Source organism: Phaenicophaeus curvirostris, chromosome 18 (genome assembly GCF_032191515.1).
Source record: "Phaenicophaeus curvirostris isolate KB17595 chromosome 18, BPBGC_Pcur_1.0, whole genome shotgun sequence".
Taxonomy (NCBI): Eukaryota; Metazoa; Chordata; class Aves; order Cuculiformes; family Cuculidae; genus Phaenicophaeus; species Phaenicophaeus curvirostris.
Window position 1 is genome coordinate 11328068 of NC_091409.1, and position 24335 is coordinate 11352402.

At 40.1% G+C, this 24335-nt stretch overlaps 1 long non-coding RNA gene across 1 annotated transcript in view; it reads right to left on the bottom strand.

Annotated features, from left to right (window-relative positions):
* Window positions 1–7974: 7974 nt before the first annotated feature.
* The window catches only part of LOC138728524 (uncharacterized), a 46936-nt gene continuing 30575 nt past the window's right edge, over window positions 7975–24335 (bottom strand). Inside the window, exons 2-4 of the long non-coding RNA XR_011338717.1 lie at window positions 15420–15652; window positions 9918–10015; window positions 7975–8653 (exon numbers count right to left, since the gene is read on the bottom strand). This is a non-coding gene — a long non-coding RNA (uncharacterized lncRNA). The remainder of the gene's footprint in view (window positions 8654–9917; window positions 10016–15419; window positions 15653–24335) is intronic.

Below are 24335 nucleotides of genomic sequence, written 5' to 3' on the forward strand. Positions count from 1 at the left end.
ATTTATTGACCCTTTAAGATGGATGTTAAAAGACCAATTGAAGCTAATAATGTGTAATGCTTTTTGTGAGCTGGATCCTTGACCCTACAGAACAGATTTTTAATTGCTCACCTCATTACATGCCACAGAAAAGCTGTGGAAAAATCATCCTCTACTACTGATATTTATATACACAAATACAGAGGAAGAATGGTAAGCCGGAAAGTGCAAATATGGTAAAGTCACCTTTAGTCTATGGTGGGTATTGTCCGATTTCAAGTTTTACCAAGTTTTGGTGAGTGTGAGTGCTAAAACTAGTCTTCATTGTCCCCTTTTCTTGCAAGTTACCAAGGGCCACGGTGCATCAAGGAAGGCCTTTTAGGCTGATGCTGGTGTCCAAGCAGGTCAGGGCAGACTGGACCATGACTGGAAATCACAGAATCACTAGGTTGGAAAAGACTCACAGGATCTTTGAGTCCAAAAATTCCTATCAAACACTAAACCATGGCCCTCAGCACCTCATCCACCCATCTTTTAAACACCTCCAAGGAAGGTGACTCAACCACCTCCCTGGGCAGGTGGGATGTCACAGAGATGTCAGTCTGCTGTCCCACAGACTTGAGGTGTCTGCCAATGATTCTGGAGCAGTTCCATTTCTATGTTCTCACTCCAGCTGTTAATTTGGTAACAAAAGTGCTGAGAGTCTTGGCAAGGAGAGCTACAGCCATGGCTCAGTGTCTATCAGGGAGGATTTCTGCCCTCTGATTTGCCTGTATTGTGTATCCAGATTCACTTAGGAAAAAATCTTGTTTTCTTTGTCTTCATTTCACAGGTAGGTGTGGTCGTAGCTGGAAGGCAGTGTTTGTGTGCTATGAATACAAGAAAGAGAAGATGGAAAAGGAGGCTCTTGTTAATGGCTTCTGAAGACTGAGACATTACGTCCAGCCACATACCTGTGACATATACAACTGAAACAGGTTTAGACACACAAGCATATTTGCTTAAGAGTGAGATACAACATAATTATAGACAAATAATTTCTCCTAAGATGCATTTTAGATATTAAGTTGTAATCCATTCATTAGACTGTCAGTAAACACATCTCTCTTACATGCAACCTGTTTAACTTCTGCTCGAGTTACATTACTCGTGAAATCCTTGCAGTATTGGATGACATCTCTATCAGTTCCCAGCTTTTCAAAACCCCTGCAAACAAACAAAAAAATTAATAATTGAGGGAATTATCCTTTATCCATTTGAGACTAGGTCATGAGGATTGCTTTGTTTTTTACTTACTGTTTCTATATTCACTTACATCTTCCATAGCTGAGTATAGAGTTACTATGACCCCAGTCCTCGTAATGCTCGTTCACACCGGCACCTTCAGGCAGGGGAATAGATCACATCCAAGAGCACAAGGTTTGCTTTGCTAGGTGTGAATTCAAAACTGATTACTGTTCTTAGACATCAGAGACGCTCGTATATATACATGCTGATTTTTGTTCATAAACATACTTATTTTTACCGATATATAAATACTTACACATCCCATAAGTGCATACAAGTAAGACCTGGACTTGTGGTCCAGCTGATTACAGTTCTGTGGGTTATGTTAGTTCTGGCTCAGTTTTCAGAAGTTATGTCTCCCCTTCACTTTGCATCAGGCAGTCCCATCAGAAGAAGTTATTGTTGCAGTCACAGGTGAATAATGATGGATTGCCTGGGTCCAGAAGTGTCAAGCAGACTAGGAATAAGTGTGTTTTGTGATGTTCCTGGCAATGGTTATGCTAAAATCCAGTATGCAAAGCTAAAAGGCTGTCTCAAGCCACTCTACAATCTGGGCTTTTCCTCAACATCTAGCAGCTAGACCCATTTTAATCCTTCACAAACAGCTTCTGTCTTTATCCTAAATAAGTCATGGAGCTTAAACAATGTTATTTAACCTCCTGTGCCCTCTCCTCATATTTCTACCAGTGCCAAACACCCATAAACTCATTCCAAAAAACCACACATTACCCAACCAATGCTGCCTAAGGAAAGCATTCAGGAGTGTTTATGGGGCAGCTGAAGTGTAATGATTTAGTAGATGTTTATAAATGTTTATACTGTACAGATTAACATTCCCCAGGGGGCCTGTAATGAAGAGAGTGCTCCAACTGGAATCAAACCAGCCAGCCTGGGCTGAATGAGCATGAATGAATTCTGCTGGCCTACCCTCACGAGCTGTTTACTCAGTTTGAACGGATTTCCTCTATCCATGCTCCTTCAGCATTTTGTTTTGGGAGAGGCATAAGAGAAGCCTAGTCTCAGAAGGAGCACAATCTGGAAACAAGCTAGAAAATCCAGCCTCATGCTTGGATCATAGCAATTACTTGCAAATTGCTCTAGAGAAAAGAACAAAGAGCCCAACCCATCTGCTGTGGAAGTTGAAGCTGAAACTCCCATTGACTTCAAAAGAAGTTAGGTCTCTATTTAGAATAGAGTTTTCATACATCGTGCCCACACGTAAACACTGAAAATCATGTTGAAGGAACTAAGCCCTACTATTGGACTAGGATCAGGTCTCAGTATTTAAAACTTACAAGTTTCCTGTCAGGTCACTATATTTGAAACACAGGAACATAGAATCGTTTGATTGGATAAGACCTTTGAGATCATCGTGTCCAACCATACCTGTCGGCTACTAAACCATATTTCTGAGCAACTCTTCTACGTGTCTTTTAAACACATCAATGAATGGTGACTCAGCCACTTCCCTGGGCAGCCTGACAACCCTTTCAGTGAAGAATTTTTTCCTAAAATCCTATTTAAACCTTCCCTGGTGCAACTTGAGGACACCTCCTCTCATCCTATCACTTATTACTTAGGAGAAGAGATCAACACCCACCTCACTACAATCTCCTTTCAGGTGGTTGTAGACAGTGATAAGGTCTCCCTTCAGCCTCCTTTTCTCTAGGCTAAGCAAACCCAGCTCCCTCAGCCACCTCTCATAACATTTGTGCTCCAGTCTCTTCACCAGCTTTGTTACCTTTCTCTGGAAACACTCCAGTGCCTCAATGTCCTTCTTGTAGTAAGGGGTCCAACACTAAATAAAGGATTCAAGGTGTGACCTCACTAATGCTAAGTACAGGGGAAGGATGTCTTTCCTGGTCCTGCTGGCCACACCATTTCTGGTACAGGCCAGGATGCCATTGGACTGAGCACAACACTAGCTCATATTTAGCCAGCTGTCAACCAGCGACCCTGGGTCCTTTTTCAGTAAGCAGCTTTCCAGCCTGTAGTATTGCATGGAGCTGTTGTGACCCAAGTGCAGCTCCCAGAATTTTGCTTTGTTGAACCTCATACTGCTGGTTGCAGCCCATGAATCCAGCCTGTCCAGAGCCCTTTGTAGAGCCTTCCTACCTTCAAGAAGACCAACACTTCTGCCCAGCTTAGTGTGAGCAGCAAACCTACTGAGGGTGCGCTCAATCCCTTTTTCCAGACCATTGATAAAGATGTTAAAAGAACTGGTGCCAACACTGAACCCTGGGGAATACCACATGGCTTCCGCTGTGCTGTGATGCTGTGCTAGATGTTCACAGCAATGGCTGATAAGACACTAGACAACAGCTGTAAACAGCTTCTCTGAATATCTACCTGAAAGTGATAGATATCTTTCATTCAGAGTAAATGTTCGGTGATGGCTCGAAGAATAAAAATATTTGCTACTGGTACTCAGATGCATGCAAAAGGTTTCAAATTGCCCTGGGTTTGACAGCCTCAACAACAAACCCCAAAATAGGGCTGGGAACTAGTGGATGAAGCTGTGCCTGCCTTGATGCCTCAGAAGCAATGAGCAAGCAGGTTTTAAAAGATGCTAACAGCAGTGTCGATCGTGGGAAACATGAAAGAAAGATCATTCCTTTTGGGCATGGTGCCAGGTACAAAAAAAAAAAAAAAATCAGCCATGAAATCACAAGTAAGGAAACAAATCCCTCTGGATTTCTGCTGTGGTCAGGAGAGTAAGACTTTTTTATAAATGACACATGTATATATTCAGAAAGTGAATCATCTCAAAAGGGACAGGAAAGGGTGGGAGAAAATTGAAAAGGATCATGAGATGGCAATAGCCAGTGTGGGCCAATAAAGGTGGCCAGAATCACCAAGCTGAAGGAACTATGTCTTCAAGAAGGGGATACACTACCAGTGGATTTCTGCAGACTGAGGACCCACAGCCTTTTTCAAGCCGTGCTTCTTTACTCATGTAATACGATTTCTTTCTTCCACCAGAAGTATTCTAGCTCTGTCACTGGCAGCTACATACCTGCATAGGACAGACAGCAGCATTTCAGGTGTTCTCAAAATAAAGCTGAAATATTCCCTGCAAACTCTTAAATTACAACATTGAATACAGTCATCTCTGTATGAAAATCTCTGCTGTGATTCTACAGACTCTCTAATGGGTCAAACAGATGTAGCATGCTCAATACATAAAAGGGTTTATTTCAACGGGTTTCTGAAGTGTTTTTAAAAGCTCAAAAATAAATATGCTTTGAATCTTGGATGAAAAACACTGAATAAAGATAATTTTGTCTGCAGTGGTTTATTTGCCTATCTCACAAAGCTGTCTGAGTTGGTTACAGTGCTTGGCAAACAATCCTAGTACAGAAGTTCCACACGGTCACCCTACTTAGGTCTTTAGGCTAGTGGAAAAGACAGATATTTGAAATCTTCTAGAGCACTGCAACCATCAGGTAATTAGCTGTAGCAGACTCACAAAGTAGGAAAGGCTCATGAGAGCTCTGAAATGAAAGCAAAAAATGCCTCCTGGAACTAATTTTAGAGTGGCTTGAAGTATTTAATCCTGCAAATTATTGCCAGTGAGGAAACATCAAGGTACAGCTGGATGTTAATAGTGGCAAACCAGCAGGAATGGTTCACCCTAAGCTGCCTCCTGCTGATGTCTAAGCAATCAGATACGCTTTACACCACTCACAAGTTGCAGGGGCTGCTATGTTTTGTTCCTGGTGACTTGCAAAGTAGTCTGGAATTGCTTCTCTCTTCTTTGTGTCTGCAAAGGATCCTTTATCAACAAAGCCAATGCAACCCTTCTTTGCAAACAGCAGAGAACAAGGAAGAGGAGAATAAATACATCCCACCACTGCATCATGCTAGACCCTGTTTCTATGGAAGCTCTCCATCCTTCAGAGGGTGGGGAAGGATTTGGAGAGGTCCACAAGCAGAGTGCTGTCTCATTTGGAAAGATGCCTTTCTGATTCCTTACTCTGTTAATGAGTCGTCCTTAATGAAGCTGAGTAGACTGGATTTACCCTTTTATCCCTCTAGGAGTCAGTTTTTCCATGTGTGAAATGGAGAAGGTAAATGTTAGCCTTGTGAGGGCTGTATGCAGGAAGAGGAAACGGCAGATTCAGACCTAGAAAAAAATTTCCTAGGATCCTAATCATAATCTGGTCTCATTGAGATCTTCATATCTGCAATCTCCTTCTTTATTTTCATCAGATACTGTGCGAGGAAACTAGGAAACTCCACTCTTCTTTGCACTGGGAAGTCACTCAAGAATCCTGTTGCTGTGGCAGCTAAAAAACTTCACTTATTTTCCAGACTGAACTTATACGTAGCCAACTAATACCCATTTGTTCTTGTGCCAAAATATTCTTTAATCTTTAATAAGTAGTGTGTCTAGCTCTGTGAAAGCTATATTGCTACAGCCTAGGAGTTTCCTCTTCCACATGCCATAGGAAGAAGTGTTAATAACAGAATGTACTGTAATAACCCATGCAAATTTTGCAGGAGCCCATCCAGATGCATTTAAGAGTCTATGTACTAATTTCAAAACTATTTATGCTACCAGCTTTCCCAAAGAGAAAGCTTTTACCACCTTTTTAAAACAAAGAGGCATCAAGCTACAGTCTAACATTTTCTTGAAAACTGTTTTCCAAATACCATAAGCTGCGATGTCTCTTAATCTCCAAAACCCACCAGGCACCCAAGAAGCATCTCAACTACAAGAGATAAGAATTAAGATCCTACATATTTGTTTGAACAAGAAGCGTTTTAGAACTCAGATTTTGTTTCTTTTTGGGCACAGGTATTCTTTTGCACATACACCATACATATCTGCAAAACCAAGTGATCAAAATGTCAGAACTTAAGTTGACCGTAAAGCCTGGTTCATCTGCATTATGATTCATCCTTTTATTATAGTATTATGTCTTGTTTTCCACCAGATTCTTCCTCAGGATGGACAATGCTCACTTAATAAGCAGATATTCAATATCTTGTTACAGGGTCGTTATTCAGCATGTGGCTTGAGGCCTTATTTACCACATACCGTTCAAAACCTGCCTGGAAGGCACAATTGCTAATATTCTTGTAAGATTTTCTAGAGTATTTATCAGTACAGCATATGAGTGCTTCACAACATTCATTTCTTTTAACGACACCCTGTAAGATGAGAGGATATTATTATTCCTTTTTAACAGATGGGAAACTGAAACACAGAGATTCAGGTCAAAACATTCTGCTAACATTGGGGTACCTAAACTAAGATGTCTGGGAACTGATTTCTCAGTACATTTAACATTTTACAGCATCACATGTCAGGAGAAATACCACTGACAATGTATTCTGCAAATGGGAGCACAAGAAACAAAACAAAATAAATACTTTAAATCATTTTCTCTAAGACTGGATTAAGGTTTTGCTGGTGGTTTAGCCACTGGATACCCCCTATTCCTATCATGTCTCTGCCTCTTCCTGCACTTCTCTTACTACACTTTTCCCATATTTCTTTACCAAATACAAAGTCCATCAGAGACCAACTTCCTCTCCTACCCAGCTGTGACTCATCTGAGGTGCTCCACCTTCTGAACCAAATGAGACCAGGGTCCTCCACTATATTTTGTACACGGTCATGTAATTAAAGACTATATGAAACACATATACAAAAGGAAGCCAAATAAACACTGTGCAGGAAAACTTAATTTCATGTTTTCTTGACACCCTTTTCTAAATAAAAAGCTTTTCAAGGTGAGCACTGTCTCCATTATTCATACACATATATAAGAATATAATTTTTTAATATATAGCTTGTATATTACATAATATAAAAGTAATACACAGGACAAAAATATTATAAGCAAAATAATAGAAAATTTATATGTATACAGTGATATTTTTTCTGAGTCTTGTCAGCTGAAATTTTCCAAAATCTGGAAAAGGTCCCTCATATGAAACACCAAGCCCAAATGATTAAAGTTTTCAAGCTGAAATTAGAGATGACCTAAATCTGCCTGTAGGTTTCAATTCAGCATTTTGCCTGTGTCTTTCAGTTTCAGAGTATCAGGATATAGGCGCTTGGTTGAATCAGGACCACTTCTATTTTGTAACATTCACTACTGAAGGAATATATAGAGGTGGATCTCTAAATTTCCAGTATGCAGGAAAGTCAGGTATTTCATAATTTCATTTCATTCGGAATCTGGAAAATACCTATGCCTCCGTTGCCTCAAACCTTCAAATTCTTCTCAAAATTTCATTTGTGTAGAGTTAAATTGTTCTAAATAAATCAACCAGAGCTGATACCAACATGGGATATTTCAATGTGAATGTTCAGAGTTTGATAGAGCAAGGAAATAAAGAAGCTGGAGAAATTTCAAGCAAAGAAGTTTTCAGGTACATCACCCATTCATAAGATACCACTGCAGTAGCTTATAGATTTTGTAATTAAAAAATTACTGAATGCATTTTGTGTTCTTTTCAAGACAGTGATAACAGAGAAAGTAACCTCATTTTCCAGATAATTTTACTGCCTCCCCCACATAAACATAGCAAAGTGAGGAGAGGAACCCCACTCTCTCCCATCCGAAGGCCTGCCTCGTTTCATATGTTCATGAAAAAAAGACTCATATCTGAACCTTTTTGATCCAAACCAACACTAACCAGTGAAACAAGGAATGGCAGTTCCAAGTTTCCTGTACAGATGGAGCAGCTCCTGCAGCTGCAAGCACAGTTAATGGCACTTGTGGGCAGATACCAGGTCCTTTTAAAAGGTGAAACCAGGATTTGGGCTAACTAGGCCTTAAATGCCATGAAAATCTGGACAGTTCGGCTATTTCATTGACTGACAGTTCGTTCTTTCATGATTTCTTGTCAGGGAACAAGTAGAGTGCAAAATGTAACTTGATACAGATGCCTTTGAAGGATACCCTGGGGCTTGCTGTGAACCTGAGCTTCTCCTAGTTCACAAAGAAGAACTGCATGAGAACTTTTAGATCAAAAAACCTCTATGTCAGGATCTTCTATTTTGAAGGGAGGTGAGAAGTTGGAATTAAATACTCAGCTGAGAACGGCTCTTTCCGTAATGCTCGGGCAGTGGAAACCACTGAGCACCACAGCTGCCAGTAGCCAGCGAGGAATTCCCCTGTCATGAGGGCCATGACTCACACGTGCCCCTGCTGCTTCTCTCCGTCAGATGTAAGGGCCATATTTGTGGTCTGGGATGTGTCAGGAGAAAGGACCTGGCAGACCTCAGCCCTGTTACACAACTTCTCTGCTCTTGGCCAGAGGCACAGTCCAGCCGGGGCTGGGAGCTGCTGCAGGTGACATGAGCTAGAAGACCCTTGTGCAGTTTATATTTCCTCTTTCCCTTCATTTTCCTTATTCTTCTGCTCCTCTGAAACAGCCAGGGTAACTCAGCTTCCGAGCAATCACAATACTGGTTATAAAAGCCAATGGCATTTTAAGCATCGGTTTCAGCAGTGATAAAATAAGGCTCCATCCACAGCAGCACCGAACCAGGTATTGAGGTCTCTCATCAGTTTTACTCAATAAATTAACAACAGAGCTGCTGCCACAGCAGTGTGAGTAGTTTGCAACATTTGTATTTGTGCTTTGGGTATTTATTACTGCATTTTTCACAAGCCCTTTTAATGCCTCCAGGAGTAATTTATGGGGACAGAATAGCATGGAAAGAGCAGATCCCACTTATTTACATCTCTGGATGATGAAAATCGCATGAGAAGAGCAGGTTTCACATTGTTTCCTCTCTGTAAATGGCTTTTTTAGACAGTAAAAGCCATGTAAAAGCAAACATAAACACTGTACAAACACCAACATAATCAGATTTTTTTTTTGGTTTACCCAAACACTACATAGAGATTTTCAGGTTTATTCAGGTTTGGGCTCTGTTTTGCTAACTCATTCCATAAAAAAAAAGTTGCAGTTTTAGTTATTGTTAATATAACTATTTAGATACATGTACTAAAATTTCTTTTAACTAATTTTACTTTGGGAGAGAAATATTTTATAAAGACAGTTCTTAGCATTAATCTTGCTCCTCTTCAGATTGATGAGTAATGTTTGTGACTGTGGTGCTTCTTTTTTTCCCTTTCTTTGGCAGCTCTTGCTGCTCCTGCTCCAGAGCATGAAGCAGACAGATCCAGACTCCCAGGATGGTCCAAGTTTCCAGCAGCTGACATGCTGGTTATTTATTTTATACAATAAGCAAATTAGTGAAGCATGACTAACAAACTTTTTGATCCAGCGAACACTCATCTGTGCAGCCACCAAGAACCTTTGGTGCTAAGAGTAATAACAGTGACCTGGGACATTTCACCAAATTCCCTTCCTAGGGTTGGGCAGTGTAGTTTGGGAGGTATCTGTCACATAAAAAAGCTTTACATTATTTCAAGTTTGATGTGACATTTCTGAAATAAGTAGTGGTTGTGCATCTAAAACAATTAAAAAGGTTTCTTTGCCCTGTCTTTTCTTATTAATTGATGTTCTGACTCCATAGTTTTCAGTTAAAGTCATAGACCACAGGATGTAATGTTTATCTACTTCAGTTCTACTATATTTCATGCTTTTCCTCACGAGATCCAGTTTATTACAGTGATGGATATAATATAAGGATATATTTTAAACAACCACAGGCGTACCTGCTTGATTCCTCATTTTTCACAGAGTCACTCCAGGAAGCATTCAAAAGCCAGAAGACTGCTCCAGAATTTGTTTGAATAATCCAGGCTTCATGACTCTGCAAGACAAGATAGAAAGTTAGCTTGAGAGGTTTCCTCTGCTGCTAGTCACACCAAAATCTGTAAAGGCAGCTGGATCCTTTGACACAATGTTTTTGTACAGGGTCATGAAGAGAAATCTCAACCCAGACCTTTATCCAGCAAAAAAACCTGCACACGTGCTCAGCTTCCTTTACTGTTACTTCTGTATAATGACAGGGAATAATCCACTGCATATAAAGCTGCAAACATGTTAAAGTCTCACAAAATCACAGCTACAACATGACCTGAGCTTTGGAAATTTGCAGGATTACACCTGATTTCGCCAGCCTGATTCAGCAGAAAGAACATGGAACCATTTTGAATCATATTTAAGGATGTTTATGGGTACTGGAAAAAGTTGCATCCCCTAAACAAAAACGTAGCTTTCTCTCAGCTTGTTTCCTGGGTTTAAGGAGAATTAAACCTTTCTGAAACTTGTGGAGAAAAGGGGATGCCGGGGGATAAAGAAGGACAATTTATCTCTAAATTACATTGCTCTTCAGAGTAAACCACAGAGTGCTGTAATGGGACAAGTAATTTTTTTACGTGGTATAATTAATTAGAACCCATAAAACCCAATTAAACTGCACTTTTGAGACTATCAAGTGGTGCATGTTTGAAACTGCAAATATGACAGTATAAGTACATTTTTATAGCTGGGCACACTCCTCAGGATTATTTTCAGTGCTCTACTAAAACGGGAAATGGCATCAGTTTGGCCCCTGCTAATAAATCATTTGGAAACAGGCTATATTAATAATCTTTATGGGGGTAGGATGGAAGCCAGATGGGGCAGGGAGGGGAATGTGAAGGTGGCATAATATATTGGCCTAGAAAACATAATCCAGGCCAAAGCAGAAATTTAATCTCGGTGTGTATTGGAGAGGGCTGAGAATATAAAAGGAGAGGCTGTGGGCTGAAAGGGGACTCACCCTGAGAAATCTGGGAGAATATTTCCAAGGTAAGGAGGGTGATGTCCTACAAGGTAAGCACTGATCCATCGCCCCAAGAAAGGAAGCAAAGAAAGGAATGGTTCTCCAGCAGATTTAACTGCCTCTAGCAAAGCAGAGCCTTATCCTCACTGCCTGTAAATGAGAAATGGTGCTGAGGAGCTCCCGTCGCCCCTGCCCTTCCACAGCTGTCACCTCCAGTCCTGCCTTATCACCCCAGGAGGGGGTTGTTGCATCGCATGCACGTGATGGGCTCGATCCATGTGTACGAGCATGATATACAATCTACTGTGAGTAAAAGCTCACTTTGCCCTTGTTTATTTACACGAGGCCCCATTTCTGTTTAACTTGGCAGCCAAGAGGCCGGCGCCGTGTGCCAAGCACTAATTCCTTGACTGCCCTGACAAGCCCTGGCGTGCACACCTGAAAGTCATTAGCTCTCGGACCCATTTTGTTCTCACATTTCGAGGCAGTGACCCGCAGCCACGTACAGCTCCAGCAGACACTTTATCATCTCCCCTGTCATCGGCTCCGAGCTCAGCAGCCCGGGCACTGCCAGACCACCACAAGCAAGGAACTAATGAGGGCTCAGGAGATGCCTCTATCTTAGCAAGCAGCTCCCCTTTTCTGCATGGAGGGCAACCGATACGCAGCAGAGATCTTCTTTCTCCTTGAATGATGAGTTTCTTTGGGTTCGGAATAATTTATCCTTCAGAAAATAGCAATGCAGTGTGATAAGTAAACAACTCGTGACAGCTGAGCCGCAGTGACAGAACGAGACAGATTAAATTCTAACAGCCCCATTCAGCTGTACAATGCTCCTCGCACAATCTGCTCCCAAAAAGGGTAGCTGTATCTTATCAGTCACACTGAAAATTCCTCCAGAGTCACCTACCAACACAGGAAGAATATTTAATCTAGAAATGCAGAAAAATATACTTTCAGATAATATTTGGAAGGAGAAACATAGTGAACAGGCGGTCTAGATAGAAACATTGCAGTGAAAACTTGCACCATCTATGGGAAAAATAAAGGGAGGACTTAAAAGTATAGAGGAGATAAGAGCTTTCTGCAGAAAATTCATTGTGTTATGCTTGCTGAAGCTTTGCAGAGTGCTGTCACATTCTTTATTATACATAGGAAGGTTAATCATCTCCTAATTTTTAAGAATACATTTACTAAATTACAGATTCTTATCAATATTTGCATTTCTTAAGTCTTACACAATTACATGTGCACTGAGACCCTGAAGCTTTCTCCCCTATGTAAGTTATTTTAAAATCTTAGTCTCCTTAGCATCTCCAAGTACCAGCATATTACTACTCTAGAGAAATTTTTTCTCCTCCTATTGTCCCCTTGAGTAATTTTCTTTATTTAAAGTTGATAGGGACTGAGCCACTGACAAGCTAACAGTCAGTCCCAGACCACAAAAGGGTTTTGCACCAAGTTCTCATGACCTTAAATAGGAAGGAATAGGAGACAAACCACTGGAAAGCTCCAGATTTTCATGAGGGGAAACAACATTATGTTTTTTTTTCACAGTCATCACTTAAAAATCATTTGGTATAACAAAACAAAACAAAAATTCCAAACAAAAAATCATTTTGGATTCTTCTTGTTTTTCGTGACTCTTCCAAGCTCTGTGCTGTTTAACATGTGGTAAGTTAGTCTGAACGCAACCAAGGACTTAATTTAATGTTTATGCATGCTTTCAGACCTCATATAAGCAATATTTTCTCCAAAATGTATTAATTAGATGCTGATACTGACATTTGTGCCTAAGTCTATATAGTTCACACAGAGCTTCTCTACAAATTTTATTCTTTGGGTCCCTTATTACTTTGCTCATTAAACTGTTGGTCTCCTGAACAGTCTTCAGTCTTACAGTATCCTTGTAAGATTTGCTAGGGCAATACTATCCATTTGAAAGACAAAGCACTTGCACACAAGGTCTTATGGCTTAGAAATTAAAATATACCTGAGCACGCAAAAGCTGGGATGATTTAATGTAAAATATGTGAGGTTCTTCCTCCAAGAACCCATAATACAACTTTCGTCCCAGGAGATTTTAATTTTTTTAATCCAAAAAAGAAAAAGGTGCTCTGCATTGCAGAAGGCATACTGAGGTGGAGGGCATACCTCCCCAGTTAAGCCAAATACTCAGTAAAAATAACCTGGCTGGGCATTACAGAACTGGGCACCTAGTAGTGCTTCACATTGACATACACAGGTCATTGCATGGTGAAGGAAGGGCAGAAAAATTACTTCAATCTTAAATCACAGTTTAGACGTTTCAAGAAAACAAATTTTAAGAAGTTTGGAAAGCTGGGACTGCAGCATATTGGTAGATTACTTAGTTACGGGGTAAAGGCATAAAGAGCATCAGAAGCCATTGACTAGATGAAAAATGCCATTTGGGTAGACGTGTGTCATTCCTATAACGCAGCCAAGAGAAACTACAAACATGACTGAAACTATGAAGAGGCTTTAATTTACATTCCTGTTAAGGAATCTTTACGTTGCCAGAATACTGCAAGTAGGCTTAGTATAAACGAGAATCTGGCCTTAATATTTTCAGACAGAAAAGTGAAATACGCAGACATATTGACTTGGATTCGTTTTCTCTCTTCTGTTAATGCAAAGTATCTGCACGGAACAAAATTGGGAGAAAGAATGTGAATCTTTATGTACCTACATTGCATAACAGCTTCAATGAATGTAAATGAGCAAAAGAATCATTTCAAGTGATGGCAAAAATGTCTGACTAGAGCATCACATCCCCCAATACCATTGCAACACACAGCTGGAAGCACTGCCCGAATCACCTTCCCCCTGTCATCACAACAATCATGAGGTTAAACTCAAAACTTCAACGTCCACCTGAACACAAACCATCCAAGAACCTCTGATACCTTATAAAAAACTTCAGACTTTTAGCAGAAAAGACTAAAAGTCTTTAATGCCACCAGTGCCCTGTGAGCAAGCTGTGTCCTTCACTAGAGAGAGGAACAACAATAAAGCAAATTGCAGTGATCCCTGCCAATGTGACCGCGGGCAACACACACCAGCCAGGAGCTTAAGGAGCTTCTTGCTACCACCAGAAGCATCTATGTACCTTCCCCATTAATCCATTTCTATTTGTGGCCAGTTCCAGGTGCTTCAAAGGAAGATGAAAGGACAAACAAACCCAGAGGCCAAGTTATGCATGAAAGCAGGGGGAAAAAAACACCCAAAAAAGAAACCCCTCTCATGCCCAGGAGGAAGCCCTCGAGCAAATGAATGAGATGTGGGGTTCAGAAGAACGGACTCTGAAGAGATTTTTCTACCAAAAAAAAAAAAAGATATAAAACACACCTGAGAGAAACAGTAACACGCATACACAAACCGGATAAAATTTCGAGGTCTCTGAAACCTGTAACAAAACTCTCAAACTCTATTTGGGCCAAGAGTTTGAATTCAACATACTTAAGTAGTTTCCTACATTTATTTCTAAATAAGAGATCTGTAGCTCTTGAAATGTCATCTTGAGATGTGTTCATTTTGATAGGAAAATGAAAGGTGCTAATTTGTCCTTATCACTGTATAATATTAAACAGTTAAATGTGGTCTGAGTTTAGAAACAGTAAATGGCAGAAATCCTAAAATATTCACTCAAAATGTATTGAAAGAGTAATCTTTTCCAAATCTGTCAACAAGATCCTAGCCACTGTTCCTGGCAAGAAACTAGCTTAATTTGGTAAAACAATCACTTCTGCTCTCGTAAACATTGTAAAACAAATGGGGTCATGGAAGGAAAAATGGGAATATTAAAAAGACCCTTGATAGATCCTCAGCCGCACACTGCTGTGTTACTGTGGAGTATTTCCAAGGAACTGCACAGGTTTTAAAAGTACAAGTAAATACAGAGGGCAGGAGAGAGATTAGACTGCAAGCAAGAGCTGGGGCACTGCAAATTCAATTCGCCGTGTGGTTTTGCTATGAATGCTTTTCCAGGTCTCGCACCATTACATAGGATGCAACATCATAATGATGTCAACTCTTGGACTAAGGTATGAGCCGATTTAAATTTTATGAGGGGAAGGATGAATACTTTCAAAGGAATGGTGAGTCGAATAATACAGAACTGGTAGGATCACAGTTCAGGGAACTCATGGTTACGCTTTGAACTATTTTTAGCAGGATACTGCAAGTTCAGAGATAGTTAGTTTAGAAAGGGCCTGCACAGCTTGAGTGGAGCATAGCCTCTCATAGCACTGACAATTTTCTATGAGTTTTACAGAGTGAGAATCAAAATATCCCTTCCCTTTCGCTGAAGGTGACTGCTTAGCAAGACAGCTGCTTGAAAATGGCATCAGAGTGAATAAGCATCAGAGCCAGTGTGAGAAACCTTCCTTCTCTGTGCTCCTTCCTGGGATGAAGGACAAACACACACCTTACATTTGAAGCAGCACAAGGATCTCTCTGCTTTCTTCAGGATGCAACAAGACACAGCATAGCAGGGAGGGTGCTGCAGCAGGACCCAGGTTTCCTCTATTCCTGCTCTGTTTACAGCATGAAATATTCTCTTCTTGTTACATATCATCTCTCTCCTAAGGGTGCTGTGACTTTATTCTGCTCACTCAAAGAGATCGTTGATCGCCTATATTTAGTCCCAGCACTTTCAGTCTGTAGGGAAACAAAAAAAACAAAACAAACCAGAAATTCAGATATAAAGGAAAACACAAGTACATAGCTTTCCAAAGGTGTTGGTGTTCCTGCAGTAAAAATATAATAAAGACCTTCTGCCCAACTCCCTTTGGAAAGTCACTGCAGATGCTAGTTTCTGCCAGCTCTTACTATGTTTTTCCTTCTTTAAATGCACTCTGAAGAACATCCAGTTACTGCAGATCACCGGGAATATACAAGGAATGGGTTGCTTTATATGCTTTACTACAATAATGGATAATGTTAGAAATATATACTGTATATTTCCTGTATAGTGGGACTGTTACAAGCACAGAAAATCCACATTGAAGGGGATTTCTATGCAAGCTATGCTGCAGATGAAGATTGTATTGCAAGCCTGAATTACTGATTCAGGCTTCCTCTTCTCCTCTCCCCACCCACTTCTCTGATAGCTTTTAAACTTAAATAGCCATATAAGTTAAAATGTTCTTTTATAGGGTGAAATAAACAGCTTTTATGGTTCAGAAACTGCAAGCTTAGAGATCAACACTTTACCACTAATTCATGCAGGTTCAAGCTTTGGAAATGGCTCATTTTCCTCCCTACAGTTGCTCAGATTTTTTTTCCCCAAAAAAAATCAGGATGCAGTTTAAATTAGATGTTATGAAAATTCTGGAAGCAGAGAATGCTTCCTCTTGACAAACTGTATCTAGCTTTCTCCCTTCCATGTCCCAGCTCCCATGAAATCAGGGGAAATTACTGCTTAAACCTTAAAACTAGAAGTTGGTGCAAAATATTAGAACTTATTATTCATGTTCAGTGCCCTTAAAAAAGACAACCCACAAGAAAACAAAACAATAAGCCCCCTCAAAAAACTCACAGTAAAGCTTTCATGTGTCACTCTAGAAATCTAAAAAATCTTATTATTGCAAATGGAACTTTTACTTAAATTTCTTTTTCACTGTCACAGCACCGTAAAGAGCATTTAGCCCCAGCCTCTTCAGTACAATCCTTTCCAATGGGATAGTAGGAGATACCAGCTCCAACTGTCAAAGGAAACTTGAGTAGAAGAAGTACTGTCTAGTCCCATATCTTATACAACACATTTCCATTACAAGAAGCATCCAATGAACTTCATGTGCAGCCCTGGCATTTCAGCGAGCCAGGGGAAAACCACGAGCCAGAGATGTGAATTCCAGATTTGCAGAAAAATAATTGGAGGGTATAAAACCCAAGGAAGATACAGCTTGGAAAGCCTGGTATGATCTGAATGCACAGAAAGTTATTTTCAAACCCAGGAAGGGTAAGAGCTTGCAGTTGTTCAGCCTAGGAAGAGAAGGCTGTGAGGAGACCTTATAGCAGACTTCCAGTACTGAAAAGGAGCTACAGGAAAGCTGGGAAGGGGCTCTTTATCAGGGAGTGCAGGCATAGGATGAGGGGGAACAGTTTTAAGATGAGAGAGGGGAGATCAAGATCAGATATTGGGAAAAAATTTTTTTACTGTGAGGGTAGTGAGGCACTGGCACAGGTTGCCAAGTGAAGTTGTGGATGCTCCATCCCTAGAGGTGTCTGAGGCCAGGTTGGATGAGACTTTGAGCAACCTGATCCAGTGGATAATGTCTTTTCAAACGGCAGGGAGGTTGGAATTGAATGATCTTTACAGTCACTTCCAAACCATTCTATGATTCTGTATTTTGCTGTGAAGAGGGGAGACTCAACCCTAGATGTTCTGGAGAAAAATTGCAGTGCTTCAGTATTTTTATCATAAAACTTGCTGTGAGTATCTTTCATTTATCCATCTGTTTATTCAAACAACATCACTATGATTATTCAATATCTGGTAGATCGAGTAATAGCAGTGGAGTACTTCTTTTCCCATTGATCAGCTACATTAAACAGAATTTTAGTGGTTAAAACAGGGGCTTTGTTTCCAAGCAAAGATAATTCTGTTCCTGAGAACAGAACCAGTTACGGTGGTATATGACAGCATAATCAGCAGCACAAGGATACAAACATCTCCCAATTATCCCAAACCAAATTTTTTGAACATCTTGTTAACATATTTTCCTTAGGCCTTAAAATTACTGAGTTGTTATTGTTGGATGTTTTGTGGTGAATAAATCTACAATAATTCCCTGGAAAGAGTGAATTGCTGCTGAAGTGCTGTTAGTGCAAAAGACCACAGTACCCGGTTTGCCCTGACTTTCCTATCCGTGGGGAAAAAAATCCATACAATGTTCTCATCATGTGTGCACAGGAAAGGTATGGGGACGAGTGGTGGTGATCTGGTTTCTAGGATGAGGGGAGAACTTATACATCCCTTATTGAAAATAGGCAAGGGGGAAAGAACAACACTGGGATTTCTTGCACACTTGCTTCTGTCAAAACACCAGATTCTCTAGGCTTCCAAGTAAGCGGCAACCAACCATTGAAACAAAACCCATTGCACAGGATCAGTAAGTGTAATTTCCCACACAAGGTTCACTGAGACACTCATCAAGTCTAAGTGCTCTCACAGAGATAGGAACAAAAGATTTTGTGCTAGAAACAGAGATGTCACAGGACACAATATTCAGATTTGAAGCCAGATGAAAGGAACCATGTTGAAAGCCAAATTCAGGCTTGAGCTTTAACTATACCTCCAAAACATGGTTGGTTTTGGATCTAGAGTTTGGGCTCTGTCATCAATCTAATCTTGAAATGGGTGGATCAAAGATGTTTAGTCTGAGGCTTAGCAAAGTGCTAACAGATAGTTTTGACTAGAAATGATGCAGTGAAGTGCCCCAAGCAAAGAATAAATTTGTTGGTGGACAAGTTGTGAAACTGGCTGAGGAAATTACTATGTGCCTACTGATTTCTTTGGTACGTTACCTTGTGAAGTTGGTTTTATTTACAAAAGGACTGGAAAAAGAGGTGCAGTGTGGTTGAGGAATTGGCCCAGAAAGTTGGTAGCAGTTCCAGAAAAGACTGGGAATTGAGAAGGATGTCCAGTGGTTTGAGAGCTGGCTTGGAAACCAGTGGCAGTCATAGGTTTGGTGCTCCATCCCAGATTTCCTGTATGACCTTGGCCAAGTCATTTAGTGTTTCAGTATCTCAGCTTCCAACTTGTCAAATGGAGGTAATAAACCTTGTTAACAAAAAAATAATCTTGGGGGCAGGGGGAGGTGAAGAACTCTCTCTCACCCTGTGCAGTCTCATGACTTATAGGTGGCCTGAAATACTCATTGAACGAAGAAGCCTGGATAGCTTCCTGAATTATTCAAAATAGAAATGCAGAAAAGCAATTATAGGAAAGAAGTGATTGCAAAACACTTCAAGCTATAGGGGAAAGCCTCATGATAGATTTTCTGACAATTCTGTTCAAGCTATAGGAAAAACAGAGACACAAAAATATACACCACCTGGCACTGGTATTTGCTCAGTCGATGGCACAAATGCTAACCTTATTTTCTACATTGGTTGTGCCAATGTAAAGTGGAAATAACCATAGACCACCAAGGAATTAATTCTGACATATGTGTGTGAGATCTGGCCACATCAACTGTATCATTTAATCCAGAGCATGCATTTTCTTGGCCAACTTTTTTCAGCCAACCCCTGGTCAACTGCAATAACATTTTTGGCCAGTACAAACTTCTGACCTGATGTCTGTGCAGATCTGAAAGGAATTTCCCCTTCAATACACATGACCTTCCATTAAGCAAAGCCAGTTCCATGATTCCTGGATGAATTAAGAGGTACAAATACCCTGTAAGTCTGGATCCTCACAGTTAATGCTGTGGTCTCATTTTAGGGGACAAGAAGATAGGTCTCTCGTACCTAGTGCAGGCAGGTCATTTAGGGATAGCCTTGTACACTCAGTGAGCAAAGGTAGGTTCCTAAATAATTAAAAATGGAAATCTCAGATGATGTTAATTCTTCTGTTCTAAGTGACCAAGTGTTATGTAAATTTTGGAAGGGAAAAATATGCACTTAGCCTTGCAAATGTAATTACACCATAAATAGGTTGCTGTGTTCTGAAGAAAACAAAGGATAAGAGTATTAGACCTTATCTACAACCCTTTCAGGTTTACCAGTTATAGAGAATGACAATTGGTCTCATGCTCTTACACACATTCACATTTCATCAGCGGTGACAATTTCAGAGGGCCAAGCATTTCTAGGCTGTGTCATCCTAAGCTGGCAAACAGCACTTGGTGATAAAGCCTTTTTCTTGAGGCATTGCTGTCTTTAATGGAACAACACTCATGGGCAACTGTACAGAAAAGAATCAACCTTTTAAATACCTATACGATTAGAAGCTCAATTTCAATTGAAAGCCAAGTGAATGTTTGCATTAAAGGTCAAGCTTGATAAAAATATTTAGGAAATAAAACCAATAAAAATGATGAAAGCAATCAGCAAAATCAGAACAATTGCACTGATCATCAATGGAGTCATAAAAAGCTAAAACTATGACCTTACCACAAAGCATGAAACCCCCAGAAACCTATGTGGTCTTTCACTTACAAATACATAATTGCTCCGCTTGGAGCCAGTGAAGAAGTAGCATTCCTGTTGGAAAGGTTAAGACCAACCATGGAAAACAAGGTTTATGTCCTAAATCTCACTCATTCATGGATTTACACTTCTCCATCTTGGGAATGTAGATCCCCTTTAAACACATGAACTCACTTCCCAACATGCCCCACTCTAGATTGCCCTCTCAAACTGTAAGAGAACAAAAATGGCCCTTAAACTTCCTATGCTGAAGATGAGAGCTTCTTCTTGTAGAAGGTAAATAATTCTCCCCTTCCTGGAGTGTCTCCTCCCTGTCCAGCATTAACTCTGTTCTGCCCAAGCGTTCAGATCTCACCAAACAGTTAATTCTGCTGAGGAGATGCTGAGCTTTTGGGGCCTGCTACATCCTTGGAGGTGATGCATATCCATACCACCTATGAAAAAGCAAATGAAATGCCTTTGTGAATGCAGACAAAGGCCTTTCGTACTTCAGTCTTGGGGGAATTATTCTTCTTGGAATCCACTTGGGAGCTTTGGATTCAAGAATTTCTTTGTAGCTTCTTCAAAGGATACTTTTTGGCTCCTTGGAACTAGCACCTATATTTGGGGAGAATATGTTTGGGTCTATATGATTTCTATGATTCTTAAACTTGCTGTTTCCTGCCTCCTGCAGGAAGATCACTTGACAAACACATTCAATGCCCTTTGTACAGGACATCAGACGTGGACATAGTGTTTTCATTTTCCAAGCAATGTCCAGGTGGAAACAAATTAAACCTCCTTAGCCACAGAGACATGGAGAATCAGTGAACATCCTCACAAATTACATAGATCTTTATATAAAAGCAAGCACAGTGAAAGATGTTTCTCCCTGTAGTGTAGAAATTCATGTATAGATTACACACCTTATTAATTCTAGACCAGTGAACTTTCCTCCTACTTTATAACAAAGTGTCAAGTTATTAGTTAGGTTTTCCAACATGTTTTGATAAAAATGGTGGTTTTATTGCTGCATAAAAAATACAAGGCGAGTTAAATGTTCAGTATTTTCTTATAAAATATTTAGGTTTATAAACTGTTGCAAACAGGCTAGTGTTTATATAATATTCACAGACATCTGTAATGCCTCTCATGAAAGCTAATGTATAAGCTCTTAGCTACTGCAAAAGAGTTTTAAAGATGCTCTACCCATCTTAAAGTGCAATTCTACATTGTCTGAAGAGCTACTTTGATAAGTTTGTTTTGAGCTTAATGTTTATTCCTCTCACTGCTGTCTAGGTTGAAATTTGCTTACTTTACAAGTGAAGGCCCCAATGCATTCAAAATTTAAGTACCTAACTAGGACACACTTACTCAGCAAAACACATACACATGCCTAATTTCAGGTACACGCTTACATCGTTCAAGTCTCAGGGCTCAAATCATATGCCAACATCATTTGTTTTAACAGATAGGAAAGCAGTTGGGAATAGAGACACTTCTAAGGCAGAAGCTGTAGTTCACAGAGGAAAGAAGCTCTACTGACTTGTTTTCTAGGTATTGCCCAACTATCTACCACTATAAAGAAACAACTGCTGTTGCCATTTCTAAGTTGCTGTTATTGTTTTTTGTTGTTTATTTCTGCAACAGTGAAGTTATTCTGTAGATAATTTACTTTTGTTTCTTCTTTTTAGCTTCCATGATATAAAATCAAATCAAATCAATAACAAAGCTATTTAGATTAACGAGTACTCAATTGCTCCCATACCTAACAAAATACAAAGTAGAGATGGGATTATTCTCCCATCATCAATAGACTGCAAGATGTTATATTTGCACCTTGTGTCATTTTCATGTCAAACAACATGAATAGTCAAGGATATTTATAATTTTGAATACATTGTTTAAACCAGGATGGTATCAGAGATAGTTTCCTTGGATTTCTCCTTCAACCAGTTTGGAGGTAACATATCTGGTGCAAGAAGACTACAAGTCTCAACCACACAAGCTCAATGCCAACTGCTGAACAAACAGCACAATCTTAAGAGAGTTATTGCATTCCCCTCAGACCTATTTCCACAACGCATCAAGTGTAAACATTGATCAAATGTGGTTCTGAATCAAAAGGCTTACAGTGAGGTTCTCGGGTTACCTTCATCTGGCTCCATTCAGTGTCTTCAGAGCAGCCCTGCGAATCACTCCCTTTATGACTTCTGCAGGTGGAGTATTTGCAGCATTTTGCATTTTAAGATACTGGGTGGTTGGTAACATGTACCAAACCACCAGCTCCACAGAATGACAAGCTTGCTGCTTCCACACACAAGTCAAACAGACTTGAAAACAGGAACTCAAGATGCCACAGCAGTGTTTCTCTGCTATTAAGGAACAATTTCAATATCTGCCTCTATCTTTCCACGTCCATCTCTTTTAACTTCCAGCATAGCAGATTCCCATGCATTAGGCAATGGTCATAGCTGTGATCTGGTACCAAGGGCAAGCACATACTATGCTGCAGATATGCATCAGACCAGGAGAAAACAACCACTCGCTGGATGGCAATTCCAGATCTGAAAAGCAAGAACAAGCTGCTGTCTGGGACTCTCAAGCAGGAAAGGAGTAGACAAGCTGTAAGCAGATATAAGAACATGAAAAGGGGGTCAGATCAGTGCAACCCAAACAGAACCCAGAAAAGAAACAGCTCTGAAATCATAACTAGATCTAGGAAAAGTCACAGGCTTAGATGTGAGGACATGACTTGCAATATACAGTGAGATACAGGAAACCTTTTTCCATCAGGTAGTGGCTTTTAGTTACTAGTTGTCTCCGCTCTGTTCATACTCTATTCACAGCCAAAACTGTGGTGATAGTTTGGGAAATCTATTTGCTCAGGAAGTCTTAGCAGTCCTCATATTGAGTTGTTACACTTCGGTCTACTAAGTTGGAACTTCAGACTGGTGTACCAGTGCTCTTAATGGGCACTTTTCCATTTCACAACAATAATCTGTACACTAGACAAATAATTTCTTTCCTCATCCATACAATCATAGTGCTGGGTCTTTGACCATCCACATGTAATCACAGATTAATATGGTGGGAGAGAAGTGCTACAAGAAAGTTTCATAACTCAACTATCTCAGACAAAAGACTGAGTAAACCAATACAAAGCACAGCACCAAACCACTCTTCTGAGCAGCCATAATCGTAAATAAAAACAGGTTGTGAAAGTAAAGTGATATAGGCAGGTGTAGCATTCATTAGGAAAATACCTTTCCCCTCTAAAGAACACAGATAGTTCCAGTCTCAGAGCTTTCGTTTATGGTGACTGATATATAATTTGAACTTGATTTTAAAGAAAGTTACAAGACAGAGTAATTTAGTATGCTGTTTTCCATGAGACACATAGCAGAACCAGTGTGGAGCACGTAACGGGGTTTGTCTGACAGAAGGGGAAGACCTGCACTCTGTACAAAATAAAGTCAGAGAAGACTTAAAAAAGCAACTAGATGATTGTACAGCTCATTTCCTTAACCAACTGGTGCACAAATGTAAACCTAGACTCATAACTGCATCCTGTTTTTGCTTTTTTACATCACCTTTCTTTCAAGGTTATAAGGAAGGATTTGGCACCTTCTGTTGTCCACATCACATGCTCATACATAATCTGGGAATTTTCCGGCTTAACCACATCACATAAAATAGCCAAAAGTGTAGGGGACTGGAAGTGACTTCAATGTTCTCCCCTACAGCTTTTCTCCTGTGAAGAAAAACAGATTTTTGTGTTGTTCCTCAGTGCAATTTATAGGACCTGTGGTCATGGAGGGGAAGTCACACAGTACTAAAAGGTCTTCAGGACAAGAGCTATTACCCTGAGAACCCTTAAGTATTTTCTGCATAATTTCTGCTTCTGTGTTATGTGGAAGCAAATTATTTTTCCTCATTACTGGACAGATCTGCTGCCTTATGGGTCTGTGTCCTCAAGAAAACTACTCATCCTCTGTACCAAATGCAGAAACATATCACCTAATTCTTCACTTGGCTTTTGCAGAATGAAAGACAGAACATGCCCAGCAGATCATATTTCTACTAAACCTCACCAAGCAGTACTCCCTTCGAAGATCCAGCCCTTCTAGAACTCTTCTTCCACCCATATCATAAATTTGCAAATCACGACTGAAGAAAATAACAGTTCCCTTATGATATCTTT